Source organism: Ambystoma mexicanum, chromosome 4q (assembly GCF_040938575.1).
Source record: "Ambystoma mexicanum isolate Mex_15411 chromosome 4q, UKY_AmexF1_1, whole genome shotgun sequence".
NCBI classification, from domain to species: Eukaryota; Metazoa; Chordata; class Amphibia; order Caudata; family Ambystomatidae; genus Ambystoma; species Ambystoma mexicanum.
Genome location: NC_090928.1, coordinates 11,835,063 through 11,862,407, shown reverse-complemented (window position 1 = coordinate 11,862,407; position 27,345 = coordinate 11,835,063).

Sequence of the window (27,345 nt, the reverse complement as noted above, 5' to 3'; positions counted from 1 at the left end):
CCGATAACATGAGATGTGATATCCAAATCCTTCCCCTTCCAAACCTGAGACCCTCCCTTTAGCATGAGATGTGATATCCAACTCCTTCCCATTCCAATCCTGAGACCCTTCTGATAGCATGAGATGTGATATCTCAATGCTTCTAATACTAAACCTGAGATCCTTCCGATAGCATGAGAAGTGATATCTCAATGCTTCTAATACCAAACTTGGGACCCGTCCTATAACATGAGATATTATATCCAAATCCTTCCCATTCCAATCCTGAAACCCTTCCTTTAGCATGAGATGTGATATCTCAATGTTTCTAATAAAAAACCTGAGACCCTTCCTATAGCAAGAGATGTGATATCCAGCTCCTTCCCATTCCAATCCTGAGACCCTTCCGATAGCATGAGATGTGATATCTCAATGCTTTTTATATCAAAATTGAGACCCTCCCTATAGCATGAGATTTGATATCTAAGTCCTTCGCATTCCAATCCTGAGACCCTTCCGATAGCAGAGATGTGATATCTCAATGCTTATACCAAACCTGAGACCCTTCCTATGGCATGAGATGTGATATCCAACTCCTTCCCATTTCAATCCTGAGACCCTTCCTATAGCATGAGATGTGATATCTCAATGCTTCTACCAAACATGAGACCCTTCCTTTATCATGAGATGTGATATCCATCTCCTTCCCATTCCAATCCTGAGACCCTTCCTATAGCATGAGATGTGATATCTCAATGCTTCTAATACCAAACCTGAGATCCTTCCGATAACATGAGATGTGATATCCAAATCCTTCCCCTTCCAAACCTGAGACCCTCCCTTTAGCATGAGATGTGATATCCAACTCCTTCCCATTCCAATCCTGAGACCCTTCTGATAGCATGAGATGTGATATCTCAATGCTTCTAATACTAAACCTGAGATCCTTCCGATAGCATGAGAAGTGATATCTCAATGCTTCTAATACCAAACCTGGGACCCGTCCTATAACATGAGATATTATATCCAAATCCTTCCCATTCCAATCCTGAAACCCTTCCTTTAGCATGAGATGTGATATCTCAATGTTTCTAATAAAAAACCTGAGACCCTTCCTATAGCAAGAGATGTGATATCCAGCTCCTTCCCATTCCAATCCTGAGACCCTTCCGATAGCATGAGATGTGATATCTCAATGCTTTTTATATCAAAATTGAGACCCTCCCTATAGCATGAGATTTGATATCTAAGTCCTTCGCATTCCAATCCTGAGACCCTTCCGATAGCAGAGATGTGATATCTCAATGCTTATACCAAACCTGAGACCCTTCCTATGGCATGAGATGTGATATCCAACTCTTTCCCATTTCAATCCTGAGACCCTTCCTATAGCATGAGATGTGATATCTCAATGCTTCTACCAAACATGAGACCCTTCCTTTATCATGAGATGTGATATCCATCTCCTTCCCATTCCAATCCTGAGACCCTTCCTATAGCATGAGATGTGATATCTCAATGCTTCTAATACCAAACCTGAGATCCTTCCGATAACATGAGATGTGATATCCAAATCCTTCCCCTTCCAAACCTGAGACCCTCCCTTTAGCATGAGATGTGATATCCAACTCCTTCCCATTCCAATCCTGAGACCCTTCTGATAGCATGAGATGTGATATCTCAATGCTTCTAATACTAAACCTGAGATCCTTCCGATAGCATGAGAAGTGATATCTCAATGCTTCTAATACCAAACCTGGGACCCGTCCTATAACATGAGATATTATATCCAAATCCTTCCCATTCCAATCCTGAAACCCTTCCTTTAGCATGAGATGTGATATCTCAATGTTTCTAATAAAAAACCTGAGACCCTTCTGTTAGGAAAGATTTCATAATTGTAGGGAAATTTCCTTCCATGTGGCAACCCCTAAACTTTTTGCTATTGTTGTTTTACCTTGTTCTTGACTTTGCCAGAGAAGTACAGCCTTCTGCCGCACTTCTCTGGGCTTTCGCTCCTTTCTTACGGGGAAACTGACATGCCCTTAAGACAGTCAGTACCGGGGAACGTTGTTTCCCGTAGTTTCTTCTATCGTGTCGCAGCTTTAGTGCAACACGACGCAAGAGGGCACAGTAAGTTAAGTTACAGCTCTCTTGGGTCTCTAGCCTTCTACAGGCCCTAGATACTCTTTTAGGATGGTATTTGATCGGTGCAAGTCATTCAGGGACTGGAATGGTGGCAGCGATCGTATTGAATATTTTGAGCTCCTTTTGCCGTTCTGAGCACGTTTTTGCACTGAACCCAAAATGGTGGCCTGGCTCCCCAAAATGGCCAGACCACGAGGCTCCTTTGTCCTGTCCACTGTCCGTCTTGCTCCCTTCACCTTCCCCAGGTCGAGCGACCCGGGGCCTTCCTTATTTGGGCATGTACTTTCCCGCGAAACGTGGTTGCTTTCGCGGGCTTCTACATGTCGTTTGTGTGCCTCCAGGGTGTGGGCTGGGATGTCTGGTCCCAATACACATCCTGGGTGCCAGAGAGTCTAGGGTGGTGTGAATGCCTGGGACCACCGTGGTCCGTGATTGGTCCACGTATGGTATGTGTTTTGATGAGCGGATCTCCCATTGGTTCCCCTCCGTTTTTGGCGCGAAGGGAACCGTGGATAAGAGGGGGCTGGAAACACCACTACCATGTCGATCTCCTGAGTTCTCACGAACGAAGGAATACAGGAGCCAAGTATCCTGCAACCAAGAGGCTGGACCGAGGAATCGCTGGTGACCCGCTGAAGGAATCCTCCTTTGCACTGCTGTCGTCCTGTGAGCCACTGTCCTCCTTTGATCGAACCAGAAGGCCTGTACTGGTGCTTCGACCTTTGGAATAGCAGGAACAGCTATTCCCGGCATCTACAACATCTCCTGCTAAGTAAGCCTTCGGAAGCGTCTCTGGGCCATCCAGTTGACTGACCAGCTTACAAGGGAGCCTTGTTCTGTAACCGCCGCCAGGTTGTGCCATATCTCGAGTCCTTGTCACTCTCCCACACTTCGTGCCCTTGGCGTTCCCAAGTCTGAAGGGAGGAGTGTACTTTTGACTCAGATACGCACGGCCGCTCCGTTGTCCTGCTGCGGCAACAAAACTGTGCCGGTTTCGTCGATTGGGACGTCTCTTTGATCTACACGACTACAAAGCGTTCCCTGCTCTTCTGAACCTGCCAGCTGCTGAAACTAACGTGGAGAAGCCTGGGACTGCTTGCTTCGGGGACCGGTGAGTAGTATATCTAGGATCTGGTCGCCCTCCTGCAGTAACCCATTGCTTTTCCCCGCTGTGTAAAACAGCACCCTTTTCGCCCGTACTCGCGCTCTGCTTCTGCCCGCTGTGGAGGCTGCGCTTGAGTTGCGGACCCTGTTCTTCTTCTGCTGTGCACTAACCCGAACTGCCTGACTTCCTCCGAAGAGCTTCTCCTTTTGCCCGTTGGCACCAGCGTGTGCAGGTACTTTGAGCACAAGGCTCCACTCTTCGCAGGGCTCGGACTTCCATCTAGTTAGGTGCCTATGAAGGCGAACTAAGTCTAAAGCATTATCGCACTGCCTGTTTTCCTTCCCTTTCAGGTGGACTACATATTTCGTGCTTTAAACGCTTACGACTGTGTATTTGTATATATATTGTGTTGATTTGGTATGTGTTGGCTTAATACTGTGTTATTGTGATTTTCTCGCTACGGTCGTTGTTTTAAAGGCCTTAAAATAAATGTGTTTATATTTTTGACATAACACCTGTTTGGAGTAGTTTGTAAGCGCTCTTGCTTTGTGTGCTCATTGCGGGCTTTCAGTCACCCTCACCCCTCTTGAGACCTAGTCTTGACCGCCGCGATCGCTACCTTGATTGGTCTGGCTTGTCCAGAGGTTACCCTGTTCCAAGTAATTAGGTTGGCCTTCTGAACTTCTGCTCCGCCAGGACAGAGTTCAGAAATCCGTCTTAACAAATTGGTGGCAGCGGTGGGATACGACTGAAGGTATCCAGTGTTGCGCACGGGCTAGGGCATTTCTGGTTATTCCAAACAGTACACGTAGTGAATTGTTATAGTATAACTTTAAAAAGGCCATAGTCCTATCACACAGTATGGAAACAAGTACGTTGTTAACTTTAAATGCTTCCAAATCAGAAACGCTGAAAAAGATGTGTGCGGAGAGAGGTGTTTCCTCTCAAGGCACAAAATTGGAAATGATCCAAAGAATCGTGGCGTGGCAAGAAGCACAGCTTGACGCTATTACTTCTGAGGACAGTGCGGAAGGTGGTGGGGCTGCTCTCACTGGCAGAACCGACGGTTCTGTCGCCGCATTGTTCCACCGCGACCACGAGGACAGGGAGGACGAGATGTCTAATGTTTCCTCTGCCAGTGCTGACGGGGAGGCTAGGCTTGAATTCAAGAAGCAAGAGCTGCGGTTTAGGCAGCAGGAGCTTGAATTCAGCATAGCCAAACTGAAAATCGAACAGGCAGAAAAACAAAAAGACAGGGATCACCAGTTGGAACTGGCCAAGCTTCAGGTTGCAAATGGGTCCACGGGTCCTGGACATGGGTCTGGGGCCTCCTCTCATCCACGGTTTCCAAAAGATCTGCTCAGTGTGTATGAGGAACGGAATGACATTATGGACTGGCTGAATGCGTTTGAGTATGCATGCGAAGTTCAGAAAGTTGACAATGCTGATAAGATTGCGTGGTTGCTCAGTAGACTGCCCCATTCTGGCTGTAGTGCCATTATGGAGATGTCGAAGGCTGAGCAAGCTGATTTCGCAATGTTGAAGCAGACTCTCATTTTAAAGTTTGGGAAGACTCCGGCCCAATATTTAAAGCGTTTTCGAGAGTATAAGAAAAAGGAAGGTGGTACTTGGGTATCTTATGTCACTGAATCTTTGAAAAACTTAACTGGCTGGGTCGAAGGCTATAAGGTTTCTACCTTCGCCGGCATGATAAATCTTGTCATGCTGGAACACATTTTTGCTTCTTCTTCCCCGGAGCTTAAGCAGCACTTGGCCGATTCGAAGGAGATAGATCCTAAGAAGCTGGCCATGGCCGCCGACTTATGGGTGTCACATCGAGTGTCCCATAAGGACAAAACTCATCCTGGTAAGCAGGAGGAAGGGAAAAAGTCCAAAGATATGGAGGGTGGGGAATCTGCTAAATCTTCTTCCCAAAAGGGCCACAAAAAGAAAAACAAGGGTAAGACACAAGAGAACTCACAGGGTAGTGGAGGTCCGCCTCCGAAACAGAACTCTGGTTACAATAAGCCTCCCTATGTAAACAGACCCATTGGATCTTGTTTTGCTTGTGGAGCAACTGACCATGTGAAGGGGGATCCCCGTTGTAAGGTTAGACCTTTGGGGGTCCACTCCGCTAATCTGGCCTTCTCCTCCTACGAGGAAGAAGAGATTACAGGAGCATCCTTCTCCTCAGACTCATTTCCCAGCGGAATAGAGGCTGAGGTAGTTTTAGTGTCCCTGGGTTCCTGGGAGCCTAAAGTCGCAGAGGCGTATGCTAGGATTCCGGACAATACCAAGCACTACTTTAAAGACAGTGTGCTGATCAATGGAGTAGATACTCCAGCTCTTAGGGATAGTGGGTGCAGTCGCACTGTAGTGGATTCTACCTTGGTAGACTCAGAGGAAGTTGCCAGAGCTACTCTGATGCCCACTAAGTTGGCTGACGACCCCCTCCGCATGTTTCCCGTGATCCCTGTTAATCTTACTTTAAATGGTACAGCAGTCAGGATTCCAGTGAGCATTCAGAGAAACGTCCCGGGAAAGGTCTTACTAGGTAATGATCTCAGAGCTTTAGGGCTCGTAGGAGACACTGCCGAACGACCCTACACACGGTCTCAAGCACGGGCAGCATTGGCCAAGTCCAATACGCCGCCCCAGCCGAAGGGGAAACCCAAGGCGAAAGGAGTCAACAAGTCACGACGAGGGAAAGAAAATATTCCCCCGAGCTCGCCTACCACTGCGGTGGAGGAAGTTGGTCGATCGCCCGAGCCTGACGAGGAAGTGGCGATGCCTGAAGTATTCGACCCCAACGATCATCCTGAACTAAAATACTGGTTAGTTGAAGGAGGTCCTGATAGGGACGAATTCAGTAAAGGCCAACGTGAGTGCCCATCTCTGGAAGGCCTAAGGAGACAGGCCTGCTCCCAGCTTGAGGGTGAACCTCATGGGACGCATAGGATTTATTGGGAAGGTGGACTCCTGTATAGTGAGCCCACAGAGTCTACAGAAGGAGACCATAGGAGGTTGGTGGTTCCCCTTGCTGTTAGGCCCTTCCTCCTGCAGTTGGCGCATGAAGTTCCCCTTGCTGGTCACCTTGGTATGAAGAGGACCAAGCAAAGGTTATCCATGCACTTCTACTGGCCCAAGATGGGGGTGCAAGTAGAAAGTCACTGCAGGAGTTGCGCCTCCTGCCAATTGTCTGGGAAGGTTGGCGCGACAATCCAAGCTCCGTTGGTACCGCTCCCAGTTGTGGGGGTACCATTTGAAAGGGTAGGGATCGACATCGTCGGTCCCCTTGACCCGCAAACATCCTCGGGCAATAGGTTTATCCTGGTGCTGGTCGACCATGCAACCAGGTATCCTGAGGCCATCCCATTAAAAACTGTAACTGCCAAGTCAGTTGCAAAAGCTTTACTCGGCATATTTACTAGGGTTGGCTTCCCTAAAGAAGTTGTGTCAGATCGTGGCAGCAACTTTATGTCGAAGTATATGCAGGCTATGTGGAAAGAATGTGGGGTCACCTACAAGTTCTCTTCTGCATACCACCCCCAGACCAATGGTCTGGTGGAACGCTTCAACAGAACGTTAAAAAGCATGATTGGGGCTCTGGAGGAGCCCCAGAGAAGAAAATGGGATCTTCTTTTACCATGCTTGCTGTTTGCCTACCGAGAGGTACCACAGGAGGGTGTTGGCTTCAGCCCCTTCGAACTTCTGTTCGGTCATCCCGTACGGGGACCCTTAGCCATCGTCAAGGAGGGATGGGAGATGCCCACTCCCCCTGTTACTACCAACGTAGTTGATTATGTGCTAGGGCTCAGAAAACGGATGGTACTTCTGATGGGCTTGGCTAGTGATAAATTGAAAGCAGGGCAAGCGCTGGTGAAACATTGGTACGACCAGAAAGCTTCCCTCATCAACTTTACACCTGGTCAGCAAGTCCTGATCATGAATCCTATAAGGCCTCGCGCTTTACAGGACAAATGGTCAGGCCCTTACACAGTGGTGGAGCCCCTGGGTGAGGTGAACTATTTAGTGGACCTTGGAAGGCCTGGACAGGCTCCAAAAGTGTTCCACGTGAATAGGCTGAAGGCTTTCGTCCCAAGAGTCGAAATCGCAGCACTGCTACTGGCTTCAGACGTTGAGGAAGAGGAGTCAGAACCTCTCCCCGACCTGTTCCACGGCGGTCCTTCAGATAGCTCCATTGAGGGTGTCCGAGTGGCCCCTCACCTGACTTCTGATCAGCAGGCGGAGGTGAAAAGTTTGCTTCGGCAGTTTTCCCCCCTGTTTTCACAGTCCCCTGGTTTGACACCTTGGTGCAAACATAACATTGACACAGGAGACAGTGTACCTACCAAAAGTAGGGGATACAGGATGTCGGATAAAGTACGGTCTTATATTAAGACCGAGGTCAACAAGATGTTAGACCTTGGGGTGATTGAACCCTCTAGTAGTCCTTGGTCCAGCCCTGTGGTTTTGGTTCCAAAGGCAGGCACTTCTGAATTGAGGTTCTGCGTGGATTACAGGGCTCTGAATGCTGTCACCAAGACAAATGCACACCCCTTGCCTCGAACAGATGAGCTGGTGGATACTTTGGGTGCCTCCAAGTACCTCAGCACGTTTGACCTTACTGCTGGCTATTGGCAAATAGCGTTAGCAGAACATGCCAAGGAGAAGACAGCATTTTCTACACCAGACGGCCTTTACCAATTCCGGGTAATGCCGTTCGGGTTGAAAAATGCACCTGCCACTTTCCAGAGGCTTGTGAATCATGTGTTGAATGGGTTGGACGAATTCTGTCTCGCATATCTGGACGATATAGCAGTTTTCAGTGCCACCTGGGAAGACCATGTGAAACACCTCGGGATTGTGCTCCAGGCTCTTCAGAAAGCCCACTTGACCATAAAGGCTAGTAAATGCCAGATTGGACAAGGCTCAGTGGTTTACCTTGGACATGAAGTAGGTGGAGGGAGGATACAGCCTCTACCCAGTAAAGTACAAGCCGTACAAGACTGGCCTACCCCCACTACGCAAACCCAAGTGAGAGCCTTCTTAGGACTCACGGGGTATTATCGCAATTTTATGGCAGACTATGGCACCATAGCTGCTCCTCTGACGGCTCTCACAACTCCGAAGAAACCCAAGAAGGTAACTTGGACCGACGAGTGTGAGAAGGCCTTCAATGGCTTAAAAGACTCCTTGTGCCAGGCCCCTGTCCTCAGGGCTCCTGATTATCAAAGAACTTTTATCGTGCAGACGGACGCCTCTGACACTGGGATAGGAGCTGTACTATCACAAGTAGATGAGAAGGGTAAGGAACACCCTATCGGTTTTATTAGTCGCCAGCTTAAGGACAGAGAGCTCAGATGGTCCACGGTAGAGAAAGAATGTTTCTCTGTTGTGTGGGCCCTAAGGAAGCTGAGGCCCTACCTCTATGGGACCCACTTCACTGTGCAAACTGACCATAAGCCGTTAAAGTGGCTAATGAACATGAAGGGGGAGAATCCAAAGTTGCTTAGGTGGTCCATAAGTCTACAAGGCTTCGACTTCACTATTGAGCATAGGCCAGGTGTCCAACATAGCAATGCTGATGGGTTGTCCAGAATGTTTAACCGACCTGAACATGAGACTCATCCAGGGGTGGATTAGTTCCCCCTGTCCATAGTCTGGGAGGGGCGAGTGTTAGGAAAGATTTCATAATTGTAGGGAAATTTCCTTCCATGTGGCAACCCCTAAACTTTTTGCTATTGTTTTTTTACCTTGTTCTTGACTTTGCCAGAGAAGTACAGCCTTCTGCCGCACTTCTCTGGGCTTTCGCTCCTTTCTTACGGGGAAACTGACATGCCCTTAAGACAGTCAGTACCGGGGAACGTTGTTTCCCGTAGTTTCTTCTATCGTGTCGCAGCTTTAGTGCAACACGACGCAAGAGGGCACAGTAAGTTAAGTTACAGCTCTCTTGGGTCTCTAGCCTTCTACAGGCCCTAGATACTCTTTTAGGATGGTATTTGATCGGTGCAAGTCATTCAGGGACTGGAATGGTGGCAGCGATCGTATTGAATATTTTGAGCTCCTTTTGCCGTTCTGAGCACGTTTTTGCACTGAACCCAAAATGGTGGCCTGGCTCCCCAAAATGGCCAGACCACGAGGCTCCTTTGTCCTGTCCACTGTCCGTCTTGCTCCCTTCACCTTCCCCAGGTCGAGCGACCCGGGGCCTTCCTTATTTGGGCATGTACTTTCCCGCGAAACGTGGTTGCTTTCGCGGGCTTCTACATGTCGTTTGTGTGCCTCCAGGGTGTGGGCTGGGATGTCTGGTCCCAATACACATCCTGGGTGCCAGAGAGTCTAGGGTGGTGTGAATGCCTGGGACCACCGTGGTCCGTGATTGGTCCACGTATGGTATGTGTTTTGATGAGCGGATCTCCCATTGGTTCCCCTCCGTTTTTGGCGCGAAGGGAACCGTGGATAAGAGGGGGCTGGAAACACCACTACCATGTCGATCTCCTGAGTTCTCACGAACGAAGGAATACAGGAGCCAAGTATCCTGCAACCAAGAGGCTGGACCGAGGAATCGCTGGTGACCCGCTGAAGGAATCCTCCTTTGCACTGCTGTCGTCCTGTGAGCCACTGTCCTCCTTTGATCGAACCAGAAGGCCTGTACTGGTGCTTCGACCTTTGGAATAGCAGGAACAGCTATTCCCGGCATCTACAACATCTCCTGCTAAGTAAGCCTTCGGAAGCGTCTCTGGGCCATCCAGTTGACTGACCAGCTTACAAGGGAGCCTTGTTCTGTAACCGCCGCCAGGTTGTGCCATATCTCGAGTCCTTGTCACTCTCCCACACTTCGTGCCCTTGGCGTTCCCAAGTCTGAAGGGAGGAGTGTACTTTTGACTCAGATACGCACGGCCGCTCCGTTGTCCTGCTGCGGCAACAAAACTGTGCCGGTTTCGTCGATTGGGACGTCTCTTTGATCTACACGACTACAAAGCGTTCCCTGCTCTTCTGAACCTGCCAGCTGCTGAAACTAACGTGGAGAAGCCTGGGACTGCTTGCTTCGGGGACCGGTGAGTAGTATATCTAGGATCTGGTCGCCCTCCTGCAGTAACCCATTGCTTTTCCCCGCTGTGTAAAACAGCACCCTTTTCGCCCGTACTCGCGCTCTGCTTCTGCCCGCTGTGGAGGCTGCGCTTGAGTTGCGGACCCTGTTCTTCTTCTGCTGTGCACTAACCCGAACTGCCTAACTTCCTCCGAAGAGCTTCTCCTTTTGCCCGTTGGCACCAGCGTGTGCAGGTACTTTGAGCACAAGGCTCCACTCTTCGCAGGGCTCGGACTTCCATCTAGTTAGGTGCCTATGAAGGCGAACTAAGTCTAAAGCATTATCGCACTGCCTGTTTTCCTTCCCTTTCAGGTGGACTACATATTTCGTGCTTTAAACGCTTACGACTGTGTATTTGTATATATATTGTGTTGATTTGGTATGTGTTGGCTTAATACTGTGTTATTGTGATTTTCTCGCTACGGTCGTTGTTTTAAAGGCCTTAAAATAAATGTGTTTATATTTTTGACATAACACCTGTTTGGAGTAGTTTGTAAGCGCTCTTGCTTTGTGTGCTCATTGCGGGCTTTCAGTCACCCTCACCCCTCTTGAGACCTAGTCTTGACCGCCGCGATCGCTACCTTGATTGGTCTGGCTTGTCCAGAGGTTACCCTGTTCCAAGTAATTAGGTTGGCCTTCTGAACTTCTGCTCCGCCAGGACAGAGTTCAGAAATCCGTCTTAACAAATTGGTGGCAGCGGTGGGATACGACTGAAGGTATCCAGTGTTGCGCACGGGCTAGGGCATTTCTGGTTATTCCAAACAGTACACGTAGTGAATTGTTATAGTATAACTTTAAAAAGGCCATAGTCCTATCACACAGTATGGAAACAAGTACGTTGTTAACTTTAAATGCTTCCAAATCAGAAACGCTGAAAAAGATGTGTGCGGAGAGAGGTGTTTCCTCTCAAGGCACAAAATTGGAAATGATCCAAAGAATCGTGGCGTGGCAAGAAGCACAGCTTGACGCTATTACTTCTGAGGACAGTGCGGAAGGTGGTGGGGCTGCTCTCACTGGCAGAACCGACGGTTCTGTCGCCGCATTGTTCCACCGCGACCACGAGGACAGGGAGGACGAGATGTCTAATGTTTCCTCTGCCAGTGCTGACGGGGAGGCTAGGCTTGAATTCAAGAAGCAAGAGCTGCGGTTTAGGCAGCAGGAGCTTGAATTCAGCATAGCCAAACTGAAAATCGAACAGGCAGAAAAACAAAAAGACAGGGATCACCAGTTGGAACTGGCCAAGCTTCAGGTTGCAAATGGGTCCACGGGTCCTGAACATGGGTCTGGGGCCTCCTCTCATCCACGGTTTCCAAAAGATCTGCTCAGTGTGTATGAGGAACGGAATGACATTATGGACTGGCTGAATGCGTTTGAGTATGCATGCGAAGTTCAGAAAGTTGACAATGCTGATAAGATTGCGTGGTTGCTCAGTAGACTGCCCCATTCTGGCTGTAGTGCCATTATGGAGATGTCGAAGGCTGAGCGAGCTGATTTCGCAATGTTGAAGCAGACTCTCATTTTAAAGTTTGGGAAGACTCCGGCCCAATATTTAAAGCGTTTTCGAGAGTATAAGAAAAAGGAAGGTGGTACTTGGGTATCTTATGTCACTGAATCTTTGAAAAACTTAACTGGCTGGGTCGAAGGCTATAAGGTTTCTACCTTCGCCGGCATGATAAATCTTGTCATGCTGGAACACATTTTTGCTTCTTCTTCCCCGGAGCTTAAGCAGCACTTGGCCGATTCGAAGGAGATAGATCCTAAGAAGCTGGCCATGGCCGCCGACTTATGGGTGTCACATCGAGTGTCCCATAAGGACAAAACTCATCCTGGTAAGCAGGAGGAAGGGAAAAAGTCCAAAGATATGGAGGGTGGGGAATCTGCTAAATCTTCTTCCCAAAAGGGCCACAAAAAGAAAAACAAGGGTAAGACACAAGAGAACTCACAGGGTAGTGGAGGTCCGCCTCCGAAACAGAACTCTGGTTACAATAAGCCTCCCTATGTAAACAGACCCATTGGATCTTGTTTTGCTTGTGGAGCAACTGACCATGTGAAGGGGGATCCCCGTTGTAAGGTTAGACCTTTGGGGGTCCACTCCGCTAATCTGGCCTTCTCCTCCTACGAGGAAGAAGAGATTACAGGAGCATCCTTCTCCTCAGACTCATTTCCCAGCGGAATAGAGGCTGAGGTAGTTTTAGTGTCCCTGGGTTCCTGGGAGCCTAAAGTCGCAGAGGCGTATGCTAGGATTCCGGATAATACCAAGCACTACTTTAAAGACAGTGTGCTGATCAATGGAGTAGATACTCCAGCTCTTAGGGATAGTGGGTGCAGTCGCACTGTAGTGGATTCTACCTTGGTAGACTCAGAGGAAGTTGCCAGAGCTACTCTGATGCCCACTAAGTTGGCTGACGGCCCCCTCCGCATGTTTCCCGTGATCCCTGTTAATCTTACTTTAAATGGTACAGCAGTCAGGATTCCAGTGAGCATTCAGAGAAACGTCCCGGGAAAGGTCTTACTAGGTAATGATCTCAGAGCTTTAGGGCTCGTAGGAGACACTGCCGAACGACCCTACACACGGTCTCAAGCACGGGCAGCATTGGCCAAGTCCAATACGCCGCCCCAGCCGAAGGGGAAACCCAAGGCGAAAGGAGTCAACAAGTCACGACGAGGGAAAGAAAATATTCCCCCGAGCTCGCCTACCACTGCGGTGGAGGAAGTTGGTCGATCGCCCGAGCCTGACGAGGAAGTGGCGATGCCTGAAGTATTCGACCCCAACGATCATCCTGAACTAAAAGACTGGTTAGTTGAAGGAGGTCCTGATAGGGACGAATTCAGTAAAGGCCAACGTGAGTGCCCATCTCTGGAAGGCCTAAGGAGACAGGCCTGCTCCCAGCTTGAGGGTGAACCTCATGGGACGCATAGGATTTATTGGGAAGGTGGACTCCTGTATAGTGAGCCCACAGAGTCTACAGAAGGAGACCATAGGAGGTTGGTGGTTCCCCTTGCTGTTAGGCCCTTCCTCCTGCAGTTGGCGCATGAAGTTCCCCTTGCTGGTCACCTTGGTATGAAGAGGACCAAGCAAAGGTTATCCATGCACTTCTACTGGCCCAAGATGGGGGTGCAAGTAGAAAGTCACTGCAGGAGTTGCGCCTCCTGCCAATTGTCTGGGAAGGTTGGCGCGACAATCCAAGCTCCGTTGGTACCGCTCCCAGTTGTGGGGGTACCATTTGAAAGGGTAGGGATCGACATCGTCGGTCCCCTTGACCCGCAAACATCCTCGGGCAATAGGTTTATCCTGGTGCTGGTCGACCATGCAACCAGGTATCCTGAGGCCATCCCATTAAAAACTGTAACTGCCAAGTCAGTTGCAAAAGCTTTACTCGGCATATTTACTAGGGTTGGCTTCCCTAAAGAAGTTGTGTCAGATCGTGGCAGCAACTTTATGTCGAAGTATATGCAGGCTATGTGGAAAGAATGTGGGGTCACCTACAAGTTCTCTTCTGCATACCACCCCCAGACCAATGGTCTGGTGGAACGCTTCAACAGAACGTTAAAAAGCATGATTGGGGCTCTGGAGGAGCCCCAGAGAAGAAAATGGGATCTTCTTTTACCATGCTTGCTGTTTGCCTACCGAGAGGTACCACAGGAGGGTGTTGGCTTCAGCCCCTTCGAACTTCTGTTCGGTCATCCCGTACGGGGACCCTTAGCCATCGTCAAGGAGGGATGGGAGATGCCCACTCCCCCTGTTACTACCAACGTAGTTGATTATGTGCTAGGGCTCAGAAAACGGATGGTACTTCTGATGGGCTTGGCTAGTGATAAATTGAAAGCAGGGCAAGCGCTGGTGAAACATTGGTACGACCAGAAAGCTTCCCTCATCAACTTTACACCTGGTCAGCAAGTCCTGATCATGAATCCTATAAGGCCTTGCGCTTTACAGGACAAATGGTCAGGCCCTTACACAGTGGTGGAGCCCCTGGGTGAGGTGAACTATTTAGTGGACCTTGGAAGGCCTGGACAGGCTCCAAAAGTGTTCCACGTGAATAGGCTGAAGGCTTTCGTCCCAAGAGTCGAAATCGCAGCACTGCTACTGGCTTCAGACATTGAGGAAGAGGAGTCAGAACCTCTCCCCGACCTGTTCCACGGCGGTCCTTCAGATAGCTCCATTGAGGGTGTCCGAGTGGCCCCTCACCTGACTTCTGATCAGCAGGCGGAGGTGAAAAGTTTGCTTCGGCAGTTTTCCCCCCTGTTTTCACAGTCCCCTGGTTTGACACCTTGGTGCAAACATAACATTGACACAGGAGACAGTGTACCTTCCAAAAGTAGGGGATACAGGATGTCGGATAAAGTACGGTCTTATATTAAGACCGAGGTCAACAAGATGTTAGACCTTGGGGTGATTGAACCCTCTAGTAGTCCTTGGTCCAGCCCTGTGGTTTTGGTTCCAAAGGCAGGCACTTCTGAATTGAGGTTCTGCGTGGATTACAGGGCTCTGAATGCTGTCACCAAGACAGATGCACACCCCTTGCCTCGAACAGATGAGCTGGTGGATACTTTGGGTGCCTCCAAGTACCTCAGCACGTTTGACCTTACTGCTGGCTATTGGCAAATAGCGTTAGCAGAACATGCCAAGGAGAAGACAGCATTTTCTACACCAGACGGCCTTTACCAATTCCGGGTAATGCCGTTCGGGTTGAAAAATGCACCTGCCACTTTCCAGAGGCTTGTGAATCATGTGTTGAATGGGTTGGACGAATTCTGTCTCGCATATCTGGACGATATAGCAGTTTTCAGTGCCACCTGGGAAGACCATGTGAAACACCTCGGGATTGTGCTCCAGGCTCTTCAGAAAGCCCACTTGACCATAAAGGCTAGTAAATGCCAGATTGGACAAGGCTCAGTGGTTTACCTTGGACATGAAGTAGGTGGAGGGAGGATACAGCCTCTACCCAGTAAAGTACAAGCCGTACAAGACTGGCCTACCCCCACTACGCAAACCCAAGTGAGAGCCTTCTTAGGACTCACGGGGTATTATCGCAATTTTATGGCAGACTATGGCACCATAGCTGCTCCTCTGACGGCTCTCACAACTCCGAAGAAACCCAAGAAGGTAACTTGGACCGACGAGTGTGAGAAGGCCTTCAATGGCTTAAAAGACTCCTTGTGCCAGGCCCCTGTCCTCAGGGCTCCTGATTATCAAAGAACTTTTATCGTGCAGACGGACGCCTCTGACACTGGGATAGGAGCTGTACTATCACAAGTAGATGAGAAGGGTAAGGAACACCCTATCGGTTTTATTAGTCGCCAGCTTAAGGACAGAGAGCTCAGATGGTCCACGGTAGAGAAAGAATGTTTCTCTGTTGTGTGGGCCCTAAGGAAGCTGAGGCCCTACCTCTATGGGACCCACTTCACTGTGCAAACTGACCATAAGCCGTTAAAGTGGCTAATGAACATGAAGGGGGAGAATCCAAAGTTGCTTAGGTGGTCCATAAGTCTACAAGGCTTCGACTTCACTATTGAGCATAGGCCAGGTGTCCAACATAGCAATGCTGATGGGTTGTCCAGAATGTTTAACCGACCTGAACATGAGACTCATCCAGGGGTGGATTAGTTCCCCCTGTCCATAGTCTGGGAGGGGCGAGTGTTAGGAAAGATTTCATAATTGTAGGGAAATTTCCTTCCATGTGGCAACCCCTAAACTTTTTGCTATTGTTTTTTTACCTTGTTCTTGACTTTGCCAGAGAAGTACAGCCTTCTGCCGCACTTCTCTGGGCTTTCGCTCCTTTCTTACGGGGAAACTGACATGCCCTTAAGACAGTCAGTACCGGGGAACGTTGTTTCCCGTAGTTTCTTCTATCGTGTCGCAGCTTTAGTGCAACACGACGCAAGAGGGCACAGTAAGTTAAGTTACAGCTCTCTTGGGTCTCTAGCCTTCTACAGGCCCTAGATACTCTTTTAGGATGGTATTTGATCGGTGCAAGTCATTCAGGGACTGGAATGGTGGCAGCGATCGTATTGAATATTTTGAGCTCCTTTTGCCGTTCTGAGCACGTTTTTGCACTGAACCCAAAATGGTGGCCTGGCTCCCCAAAATGGCCAGACCACGAGGCTCCTTTGTCCTGTCCACTGTCCGTCTTGCTCCCTTCACCTTCCCCAGGTCGAGCGACCCGGGGCCTTCCTTATTTGGGCATGTACTTTCCCGCGAAACGTGGTTGCTTTCGCGGGCTTCTACATGTCGTTTGTGTGCCTCCAGGGTGTGGGCTGGGATGTCTGGTCCCAATACACATCCTGGGTGCCAGAGAGTCTAGGGTGGTGTGAATGCCTGGGACCACCGTGGTCCGTGATTGGTCCACGTATGGTATGTGTTTTGATGAGCGGACCTCCCATTGGTTCCCCTCCGTTTTTGGCGCGAAGGGAACCGTGGATAAGAGGGGGCTGGAAACACCACTACCATGTCGATCTCCTGAGTTCTCACGAACGAAGGAATACAGGAGCCAAGTATCCTGCAACCAAGAGGCTGGACCGAGGAATCGCTGGTGACCCGCTGAAGGAATCCTCCTTTGCACTGCTGTTGTCCTGTGAGCCACTGTCCTCCTTTGATCGAACCAGAAGGCCTGTACTGGTGCTTCGACCTTTGGAATAGCAGGAACAGCTATTCCCGGCATCTACAACATCTCCTGCTAAGTAAGCCTTCGGAAGCGTCTCTGGGCCATCCAGTTGACTGACCAGCTTACAAGGGAGCCTTGTTCTGTAACCGCCGCCAGGTTGTGCCATATCTCGAGTCCTTGTCACTCTCCCACACTTCGTGCCCTTGGCGTTCCCAAGTCTGAAGGGAGGAGTGTACTTTTGACTCAGATACGCACGGCCGCTCCGTTGTCCTGCTGCGGCAACAAAACTGTGCCGGTTTCGTCGATTGGGACGTCTTTTTGATCTACACGACTACAAAGCGTTCCCTGCTCTTCTGAACCTGCCAGCTGCTGAAACTAACGTGGAGAAGCCTGGGACTGCTTGCTTCGGGGACCGGTGAGTAGTATATCTAGGATCTGGTCGCCCTCCTGCAGTAACCCATTGCTTTTCCCCGCTGTGTAAAACAGCACCCTTTTCGCCCGTACTCGCGCTCTGCTTCTGCCCGCTGTGGAGGCTGCGCTTGAGTTGCGGACCCTGTTCTTCTTCTTCTGTGCACTAACCCGAACTGCCTGACTTCCTCCGAAGAGCTTCTCCTTTTGCCCGTTGGCACCAGCGTGTGCAGGTACTTTGAGCACAAGGCTCCACTCTTCGCAGGGCTCGGACTTCCATCTAGTTAGGTGCCTATGAAGGCGAACTAAGTCTAAAGCATTATCGCACTGCCTGTTTTCCTTCCCTTTCAGGTGGACTACATATTTCGTGCTTTAAACGCTTACGACTGTGTATTTGTATATATATTGTGTTGATTTGGTATGTGTTGGCTTAATACTGTGTTATTGTGATTTTCTCGCTACGGTCGTTGTTTTAAAGGCCTTAAAATAAATGTGTTTATATTTTTGACATAACACCTGTTTGGAGTAGTTTGTAAGCGCTCTTGCTTTGTGTGCTCATTGCGGGCTTTCAGTCACCCTCACCCCTCTTGAGACCTAGTCTTGACAGCCGCGATCGCTACCTTGATTGGTCTGGCTTGTCCAGAGGTTACCCTGTTCCAAGTAATTAGGTTGGCCTTCTGAACTTCTGCTCCGCCAGGACAGAGTTCAGAAATCCGTCTTAACACCTTCCTATAGCAAGAGATGTGATATCCAGCTCCTTCCCATTCCAATCCTGAGACCCTTCCGATAGCATGAGATGTGATATCTCAATGCTTTTTATATCAAAATTGAGACCCTCCCTATAGCATGAGATGTGATATCTAAGTCCTTCGCATTCCAATCCTGAGACCCTTCCGATAGCAGAGATGTGATATCTCAATGCTTATACCAAACTTGAGACCCTTCCTATGGCATGAGATGTGATATCCAACTCCTTCCCATTTCAATCCTGAGACCCTTCCTATAGCATGAGATGTGATATCTCAATGCTTCTAACAAACATGAGACCCTTCCTTTAGCATGAGATGTGATATCCATCTCCTTCCCATTCCAATCCTGAGACCCTTCCTATAGCATGAGATGTGATATCTCAATGCTTCTAATACCAAACCTGAGATCCTTCCGATAACATGAGATGTGATATCCAAATCCTTCCCCTTCCAAACCTGAGACCCTCCCTTTAGCATGAGATGTGATATCCAACTCCTTCCCATTCCAATCCTGAGACCCTTCTGATAGCATGAGATGTGATATCTCAATGCTTCTAATACTAAACCTGAGATCCTTCCGATAGCATGAGAAGTGATATCTCAATGCTTCTAATACCAAACCTGGGACCCGTCCTATAACATGAGATATGATATCCAAATCCTTCCCATTCCAATCCTGAAACCCTTCCTTTAGCATGAGATGTGATATCTCAATGTTTCTAATAAAAAACATGAGACCCTTCCTATAGCAAGAGATGTGATATCCAAATCCTTCCCATTCCAATCCTGAGACCCTTCCTATAACATGAGATGTGATATCCAACTCCTTCCCATTCCAATCCTGAAACCCTTCCTATAGCATGAGATGTGATATCTCAATGTTTCTAATAAAAAACCTGAGACCCTTCCAATAGCACGAGATGTGATATCCAAATCCTTCCCATTCCAATCCTGAGACCCTTCCTATAACATGAGATTTGATATCCAACTCCTTCCCATTCCAACCTGAGACCCTTCCTATAGTATGAGAAGGGATATCCAACTCCTTCCCATTCCAATCCTGAGACCCTTCCTATAGCAAGAGATGTGATATCCAAATCCTTCCCATTCCAAACCTGAGATCCTTCCTATAACATGAAATGTGATACCCAATTATTTCCCATTCCAAACCTGAGACCCTTCCTATTGGATGAGATGTGATATCCAACACCTTCCCATTCCAATCCTGACACCCTTCCTATACCATGAGATGTGATATCTCAATGCTTCTAATACCAAACCTGGGACCCGTCCTATAACATGAGATATGATATCCAAATCCTTCCCCTTCCAAACCTGAGACCCTTCCTTTAGCATGAGATGTGATATCCAAATCCTTCCCATTCCAATCCTGAAACCCCTCCTATAGCATGAGATGTGATATCTCAATGTTTCTAATAAAAAACCTGAGACCCTTCCAATAGCAAGAGATGTGATATCCAAATCCTTCCCATTCCAATCCTGAGACCCTTCCTATAACATGAGATGTGATATCCAACTCCTTCCCATTCCAACCTGAGACCCTTCCTATAGCAGGAGAAGGGATATCCAACTCCTTCCCATTCCAATCCTGAGACCCTTCCTATAGCAAGAGATGTGATATCCAAATCCTTCCCATTCCAATCCTGAGATCCTTCCTATAACATGAGATGTGATACCCAATTATTTCCCATTCCAAACCTGAGACCCTTCCTATTGGATGAGATGTGATATTCAACACCTTCCCATTCCAATCCTGATACCCTTCCTATACCATGAGATGTGATATCTCAATGTTTCTAATACAAAACTGAGACCCTTCCTATAGCAAGAGATGTGATATCCAAATCCTTCCCATTTCAATCCTGAAACCCCTCCTAAAGCATGAGATCTGATATCTCAATGTTTCTAATAAAAAACTGAGACCCTTCCTATAGCAAGAGATGTGATATCCAAATCCTTCCCATTTCAATCCTGAGACCCTACCTATAACATGAGATGTGATATCCAACTCCTTCCCATTCCAACCTGAGACCCTCCCTTTAGCATGAGATGTGATATCCAACTCCTTCCCATTCCAATCCTGAGACCCTTCTGATAGCATGAGATGTGATATCTCAATGCTTCTAATACTAAACCTGAGATCCTTCCGATAGCATGAGAAGTGATATCTCAATGCTTCTAATACCAAACCTGGGACCCGTCCTATAACATGAGATATTATATCCAAATCCTTCCCATTCCAATCCTGAAACCCTTCCTTTAGCATGAGATGTGATATCTCAATGTTTCTAATAAAAAACCTGAGACCCTTCCTATAGCAAGAGATGTGATATCCAAATCCTTCCCATTCCAATCCTGAGACCCTTCCTATAACATGAGATGTGATATCCAACTCCTTCCCATTCCAATCCTGAAACCCTTCCTATAGCATGAGATGTGATATCTCAATTTTTCTAATAAAAAACCTGAGACCCTTCCAATAGCAAGAGATGTGATATCCAAATCCTTCCCATTCCAATCCTGAGAACCTTCCTATAACATGAGATGTGATATCCAACTCCTTCCCATTCCAACCTGAGACCCTTCCTATAGCATGAGAAGGGATATCCAACTCCTTCCCATTCCAATCCTGAGACCCTTCCTATAGCAAGAGATGTGATATCCAAATCCTTCCCATTCCAATCCTGAGATCCTTCCTATAACATGAGATGTGATACCCAATTATTTCCCATTCCAAACCTGAGACCCTTCCTATTGGATGAGATGTGATATCCAACACCTTCCCATTCCAATCCTGACACCCTTCCTATACCATGAGATGTGATATCTCAATGCTTCTAATACCAAACCTGGGACCCGTCCTATAACATGAGATATGATATCCAAATCCTTCCCCTTCCAATCCTGAAACCCCTCCTATAGCATGAGATGTGATATCTCAATGTTTCTAATAAAAAACTGAGACCCTTCCTATAGCAAGAGATGTGATATCCAAATCCTTCCCATTTCAATCCTGAGACCCTACCTATAACATGAGATGTGATATCCAACTCCTTCCCATTCCAACCTGAGACCCTTCCTATAGCATGAGATGTGATGTCTCAATGCTTCTAATACCAAACCTGAGATCCTTCCTATAACATGAGATGTGATATCCAACTCCTTCCCATTCCAATCCTGAGGCCCTTCCTATAGCATGAGATGTGATATCTCACTGCTTATACCAAACCTGAGACCCTTCCTATAGCATGAGATGTGATATCCAACTCCTTCCCATTCCAATCCTGAGACCCTTCCTATAGCATGAGATGTGATATCTCAATGCTTCTAATATCAAACTTGAGAACCTCCCTATAGCATGAGACGTGATATCCAACTCCTTCCCATTCCAATCCTGAGACTCTTCCTATAGCATGAGATGTGATATCTCAATGCTTCTACCAAACCTGAGACCCTTCCTATAACATGAGATGGGATATCCAACTCCTTCCCATTCCAATCCTCAGACACTTCCTATAGCATGAGATGTGATATCTCAATGCTTCTAATACCAAACCTGAGACCCTTCCTATGGCATGAGATTTGATATCAAACTCCTTCCCATTCCAATCCTGAGACCCTTCCTATAGCATGAGATATGATATCCAACTCCTTCCCATTCCAATCCTGAAACCCTTCCTATACCATGAGATGTGATATCTTAATGCTTCTAATACCAAACCTGAGACCCGTCCTATAACATGAGATGTGATATCCAAATCCTTCCCCTTCCAAACCTGAGACCCTTCCTTTAGCATGAGATGTGATATCCAGCTCCTTCCCATTCCAATCCTGAGACCCTTCCGATAGCATGAGATGTGATATATCAATGCTTCTAATATCAAAACTGAGACCCTCCCTATAGCATGAGATGTGATATCTAAGACCTTCCCATTCCAATCCTGAGACCCTTCCGATAGCAGAGATGTGATATCTCAGTGCTTATACCAAACCTGAGACCCTTCCTATGGCATGAGATGTGATATCCAACTCCTTCCCATTTCAATCCTGAGACCCTTCCTATAGCATGAGATGTGATATCTCAATGCTTCTACCAAACATGAGACCCTTCCTATAACATGAGATGGGATATCCAACTCCTTCCCATTCCAATCCTCAGACACTTCCTATAGCATGAGATGTGATATCTCAATGCTTCTAATACCAAACCTGAGACCCTTCCTATGGCATGAGATTTGATATCAAACTCCTTCCCATTCCAATCCTGAGACCCTTCCTATAGCATGAGATATGATATCCAACTCCTTCCCATTCCAATCCTGAAACCCTTCCTATACCATGAGATGTGATATCTTAATGCTTCTAATACCAAACCTGAGACCCGTCCTATAATATGAGATGTGATATCCAAATCCTTCCCCTTCCAAACCTGAGACCCTTCCTTTAGCATGAGATGTGATATCCAGCTCCTTCCCATTCCAATCCTGAGACCCTTCCGATAGCATGAGATGTGATATATCAATGCTTCTAATATCAAAACTGAGACCCTCCCTATAGCATGAGATGTGATATCTAAGACCTTCCCATTCTAATCCTGAGACCCTTCCGATAGCAGAGATGTGATATCTCAGTGCTTATACCAAACCTGAGACCCTTCCTATGGCATGAGATGTGATATCCAACTCCTTCCCATTTCAATCCTGAGACCCTTCCTTTAGCATGAGATGTGATATCCATCTCCTTCCCATTCCAATCCTGAGACCCTTCCTATAGCATGAGATGTGATATCTCAATGCTTCTAATACCAAACCTGAGATCCTTCCGATAACATGAGATGTGATATCCAAATCCTTCCCCTTCCAAACCTGAGACCCTCCCTTTAGCATGAGATGTGATATCCAACTCCTTCCCATTCCAATCCCGAGACCCTTCTGATAGCATGAGATGTGATATCTCAATGCTTCTAATACTAAACCTGAGATCCTTCCGATAGCATGAGAAGTGATATCTCAATGCTTCTAATACCAAACCTGGGACCCGTCCTATAACATGAGATATTATATCAAAATCCTTCCCATTCGAATCCTGAAACCCTTCCTTTAGCATGAGATGTGATATCTCAATGTTTCTAATAAAAAACCTGAGACCCTTCCTATAGCAAGAGATGTGATATCCAGCTCCTTCCCATTCCAATCCTGAGACCCTTCCGATAGCATGAGATGTGATATCTCAATGCTTCTAATATCAAAACTGAGACCCTCCCTATAGCATGAGATGTGATATCTAAGTCCTTCGCATTCCAATCCTGAGACCCTTCCGATAGCAGAGATGTGATATCTCAATGCTTATACCAAACCTGAGACCCTTCCTATGGCATGAGATGTGATATCCAACTCCTTCCCATTTCAATCCTGAGAACCTTCCTATAGCATGAGATGTGATATCTCAATGCTTCTACCAAACATGAGACCCTTCCTTTAGCATGAGATGTGATATCCATCTCCTTCCCATTCCAATCCTGAGACCCTTCCTATAGCATGAGATGTGATATCTCAATGCTTCTAATACCAAACCTGAGATCCTTCCGATAACATGAGATGTGATATCCAAATCCTTCCCCTTCCAAACCTGAGACCCTCCCTTTAGCATGAGATGTGATATCCAACTCCTTCCCATTCCAATCCTGAGACCCTTCTGATAGCATGAGATGTGATATCTCAATGCTTCTAATACTAAACCTGAGATCCTTCTGATAGCATGAGAAGTGATATCTCAATGCTTCTAATACCAAACCTGGGACCCGTCCTATAACATGAGATATGATATCCAAATCCTTCCCATTCCAATCCTGAAACCCTTCCTTTAGCATGAGATGTGATATCTCAATGTTTCTAATAAAAAACCTGAGACCCTTCCTATAGCAAGAGATGTGATATCCAAATCCTTCCCATTCCAATCCTGAGACCCTTCCTATAACATGAGATGTGATATCCAACTCCTTCCCATTCCAATCCTGAAACCCTTCCTATAGCATGAGATGTGATATCTCAATGTTTCTAATAAAAAACCTGAGACCCTTCCAATAGCAAGAGATGTGATATCCAAATCCTTACCATTCCAATCCTGAGACCCTTCCTATAACATGAGATGTGATATCCAACTCCTTCCCATTCCAACCTGAGACCCTTCCTATAGTATGAGAAGGGATATCCAACTCCTTCCCATTCTAATCCTGAGACCCTTCCTATAGCAAGAGATGTGATATCCAAATCCTTCCCATTCCAATCCTGAGATCCTTCCTATAACATGAGATGTGATACCCAATTATTTCCCATTCCAAACCTGAGACCCTTCCTATTGGATGAGATGTGATATCCAACACCTTCCCATTCCAATCCTGACACCCTTCCTATACCATGAGATGTGATATCTCAATGCTTCTAATACCAAACCTGGGACACGTCCTATAACATGAGATATGATATCCAAATCCTTCCCCTTCCAAACCTGAGACCCTTCCTTTAGCATGAGATGTGATATCCAAATCCTTCCCATTCCAATCCTGAAACCCCTCCTATAGCATGAGATGTGATATCTCAATGTTTCTAATAAAAAACCTGAGACCCTTCCAATAGCAAGAGATGTGATATCCAAATCCTTCCCATTCCAATCCTGAGACCCTTCCTATAACATGAGATGTGATATCCAACTCCTTCCCATTCCAACCTGAGACCCTTCCTATAGCATGAGAAGGGATATCCAACTCCTTCCCATTCCAATCCTAAAACCCTTCCTATAGCAAGAGATGTGATATCCAAATCCTTCCCATTCCAATCCTGAGATCCTTCCTATAACATGAGATGTGATACCCAATTATTTACCATTCCAAACCTGAGACCCTTCCTATTGGATGAGATGTGATATTCAACACCTTCCCATTCCAATCCTGACACCCTTCCTATACCATGAGATGTGATATCTCAATGTTTCTAATACAAAACTGAGACCCTTCCTATAGCAAGAGATGTGATATCCAAATCCTTCCCATTTCAATCCTGAAACCCCTCCTAAAGCATGAGATCTGATATCTCAATGTTTCTAATAAAAAACTGAGACCCTTCCTATAGCAAGAGATGTGATATCCAAATCCTTCCCATTTCAATCCTGAGACCCTACCTATAACATGAGATGTGATATCCAACTCCTTCCCATTCCAACCTGAGACCCTCCCTTTAGCATGAGATGTGATATCCAACTCCTTCCCATTCCAATCCTGAGACCCTTCTGATAGCATGAGAAGTGATATCTCAATGCTTCTAATACTAAACCTGAGATCCTTCCGATAGCATGAGAAGTGATATCTCAATGCTTCTAATACCAAACCTGGGACCCGTCCTATAACATGAGATATGATATCCAAATCCTTCCCATTCCAATCCTGAAACCCTTCCTTTAGCATGAGATGTGATATCTCAATGTTTCTAATAAAAAACCTGAGACCCTTCCTATAGCAAGAGATGTGATATCCAAATCCTTCCCATTCCCATCCTGAGACCCTTCCTATAACATGAGATGTGATATCCAACTCCTTCCCATTCCAATCCTGAAACCCTTCCAATAGCAAGAGATGTGATATCCAAATCCTTCCCATTCCAATCCTGAGAACCTTTCTATAACATGAGATGTGATATCCAACTCCTTCCCATTCCAACCTGAGACCCTTCCTATAGCATGAGAAGGGATATCCAACTCCTTCCCATTCCAATCCTGAGACCCTTCCTATAGCAAGAGATGTGATATCCAAATCCTTCCCATTCCAATCCTGAGATCCTTCCTATAACATGAGATGTGATACCCAATTATTTCCCATTCCAAACCTGAGACCCTTCCTATTGGATGAGATGTGATATCCAACACCTTCCCATTCCAATCCTGACACCCTTCCTATACCATGAGATGTGATATCTCAATGCTTCTAATACCAAACCTGGGACCCTTCCTATAACATGAGATGTGATATCCAAATCCTTCCCATTCCAATCCTGAAACCCCTCCTATAGCATGAGATGTGATATCTCAATGTTTCTAATAAAAAACCTGAGACCCTTCCAATAGCAAGAGATGTGATATCCAAATCCTTCCCATTCCAATCCTGAGACCCTTCCTATAACATGAGATGTGATATCCAACTCCTTCCCATTCCAACCTGAGACCCTTCCTATAGCATGAGAAGGGATATCCAACTCCTTCCCATTCCAATCCTGAGACCCTTCCTATCGCAAGAGATGTGATATCCAAATCCTTCCCATTCCAATCCTGAGATCCTTCCTATAACATGAGATGTGATACCCAATTATTTCCCATTCCAAACCTGAGACCCTTCCTATTGGATGAGATGTGATATTCAACACCTTCCCATTCCAATCCTGACACCCTTCCTATACCATGAGATGTGATATCTCAATGTTTCTAATACAAAACTGAGACCCTTCCTATAGCAAGAGATGTGATATCCAAATCCTTCCCATTTCAATCCTGAGACCCTACCTATAACATATGTGATATCCAACTCCTTCCCATTCCAACCTGTGACCCTTCCTATAGCATGAGAAGGGATATCCAACTCCTTCCCAATCCAATCCTGAGACCCTTCCGATAGCAGAGATGTGATATCTCAATGCTTATAGCAATCCTGAGACCCTTCCTATTGCATGAGATGTGATATCTCAATGCTTCTGCCAAACCTGAGACCCTTCCTTTAGCATGAGATGTGATATCCAAATCCTTCACATTCCAATCCTGAGACCCTTCCTATAGCATGAGATATGATATCTCAATGCTTCTAATACCAAACCTGAGATCCTTCCTATAACATGAGACGGGATATCCAACTCCTTCCCATTCCAATCCTGAGACTCTTCCTATAGCATGAGATGTGATATCTCAATGCTTCTACCAAACCTGAGACCCTTCCTATAACATGAGATAATATCCAAATCCTTCCCATTCCAATTCTGAGACCCGTCCTATAACATGAGTAATATCCAACTCCTTCCCATTCCAATTCTGAGACCCGTCCTATACCATGAGACTTGATATCTCAATGCTTCTAATACCAAACCTGAGACCGGTCTATAACATGAGATGTGATACCCAAATCCTTCCCCTTCCAAACCATAGACCCTTCCTATAGCATGAGATGTGATATCTCAATGCTTCTAATACCAAACCTGAGACCCT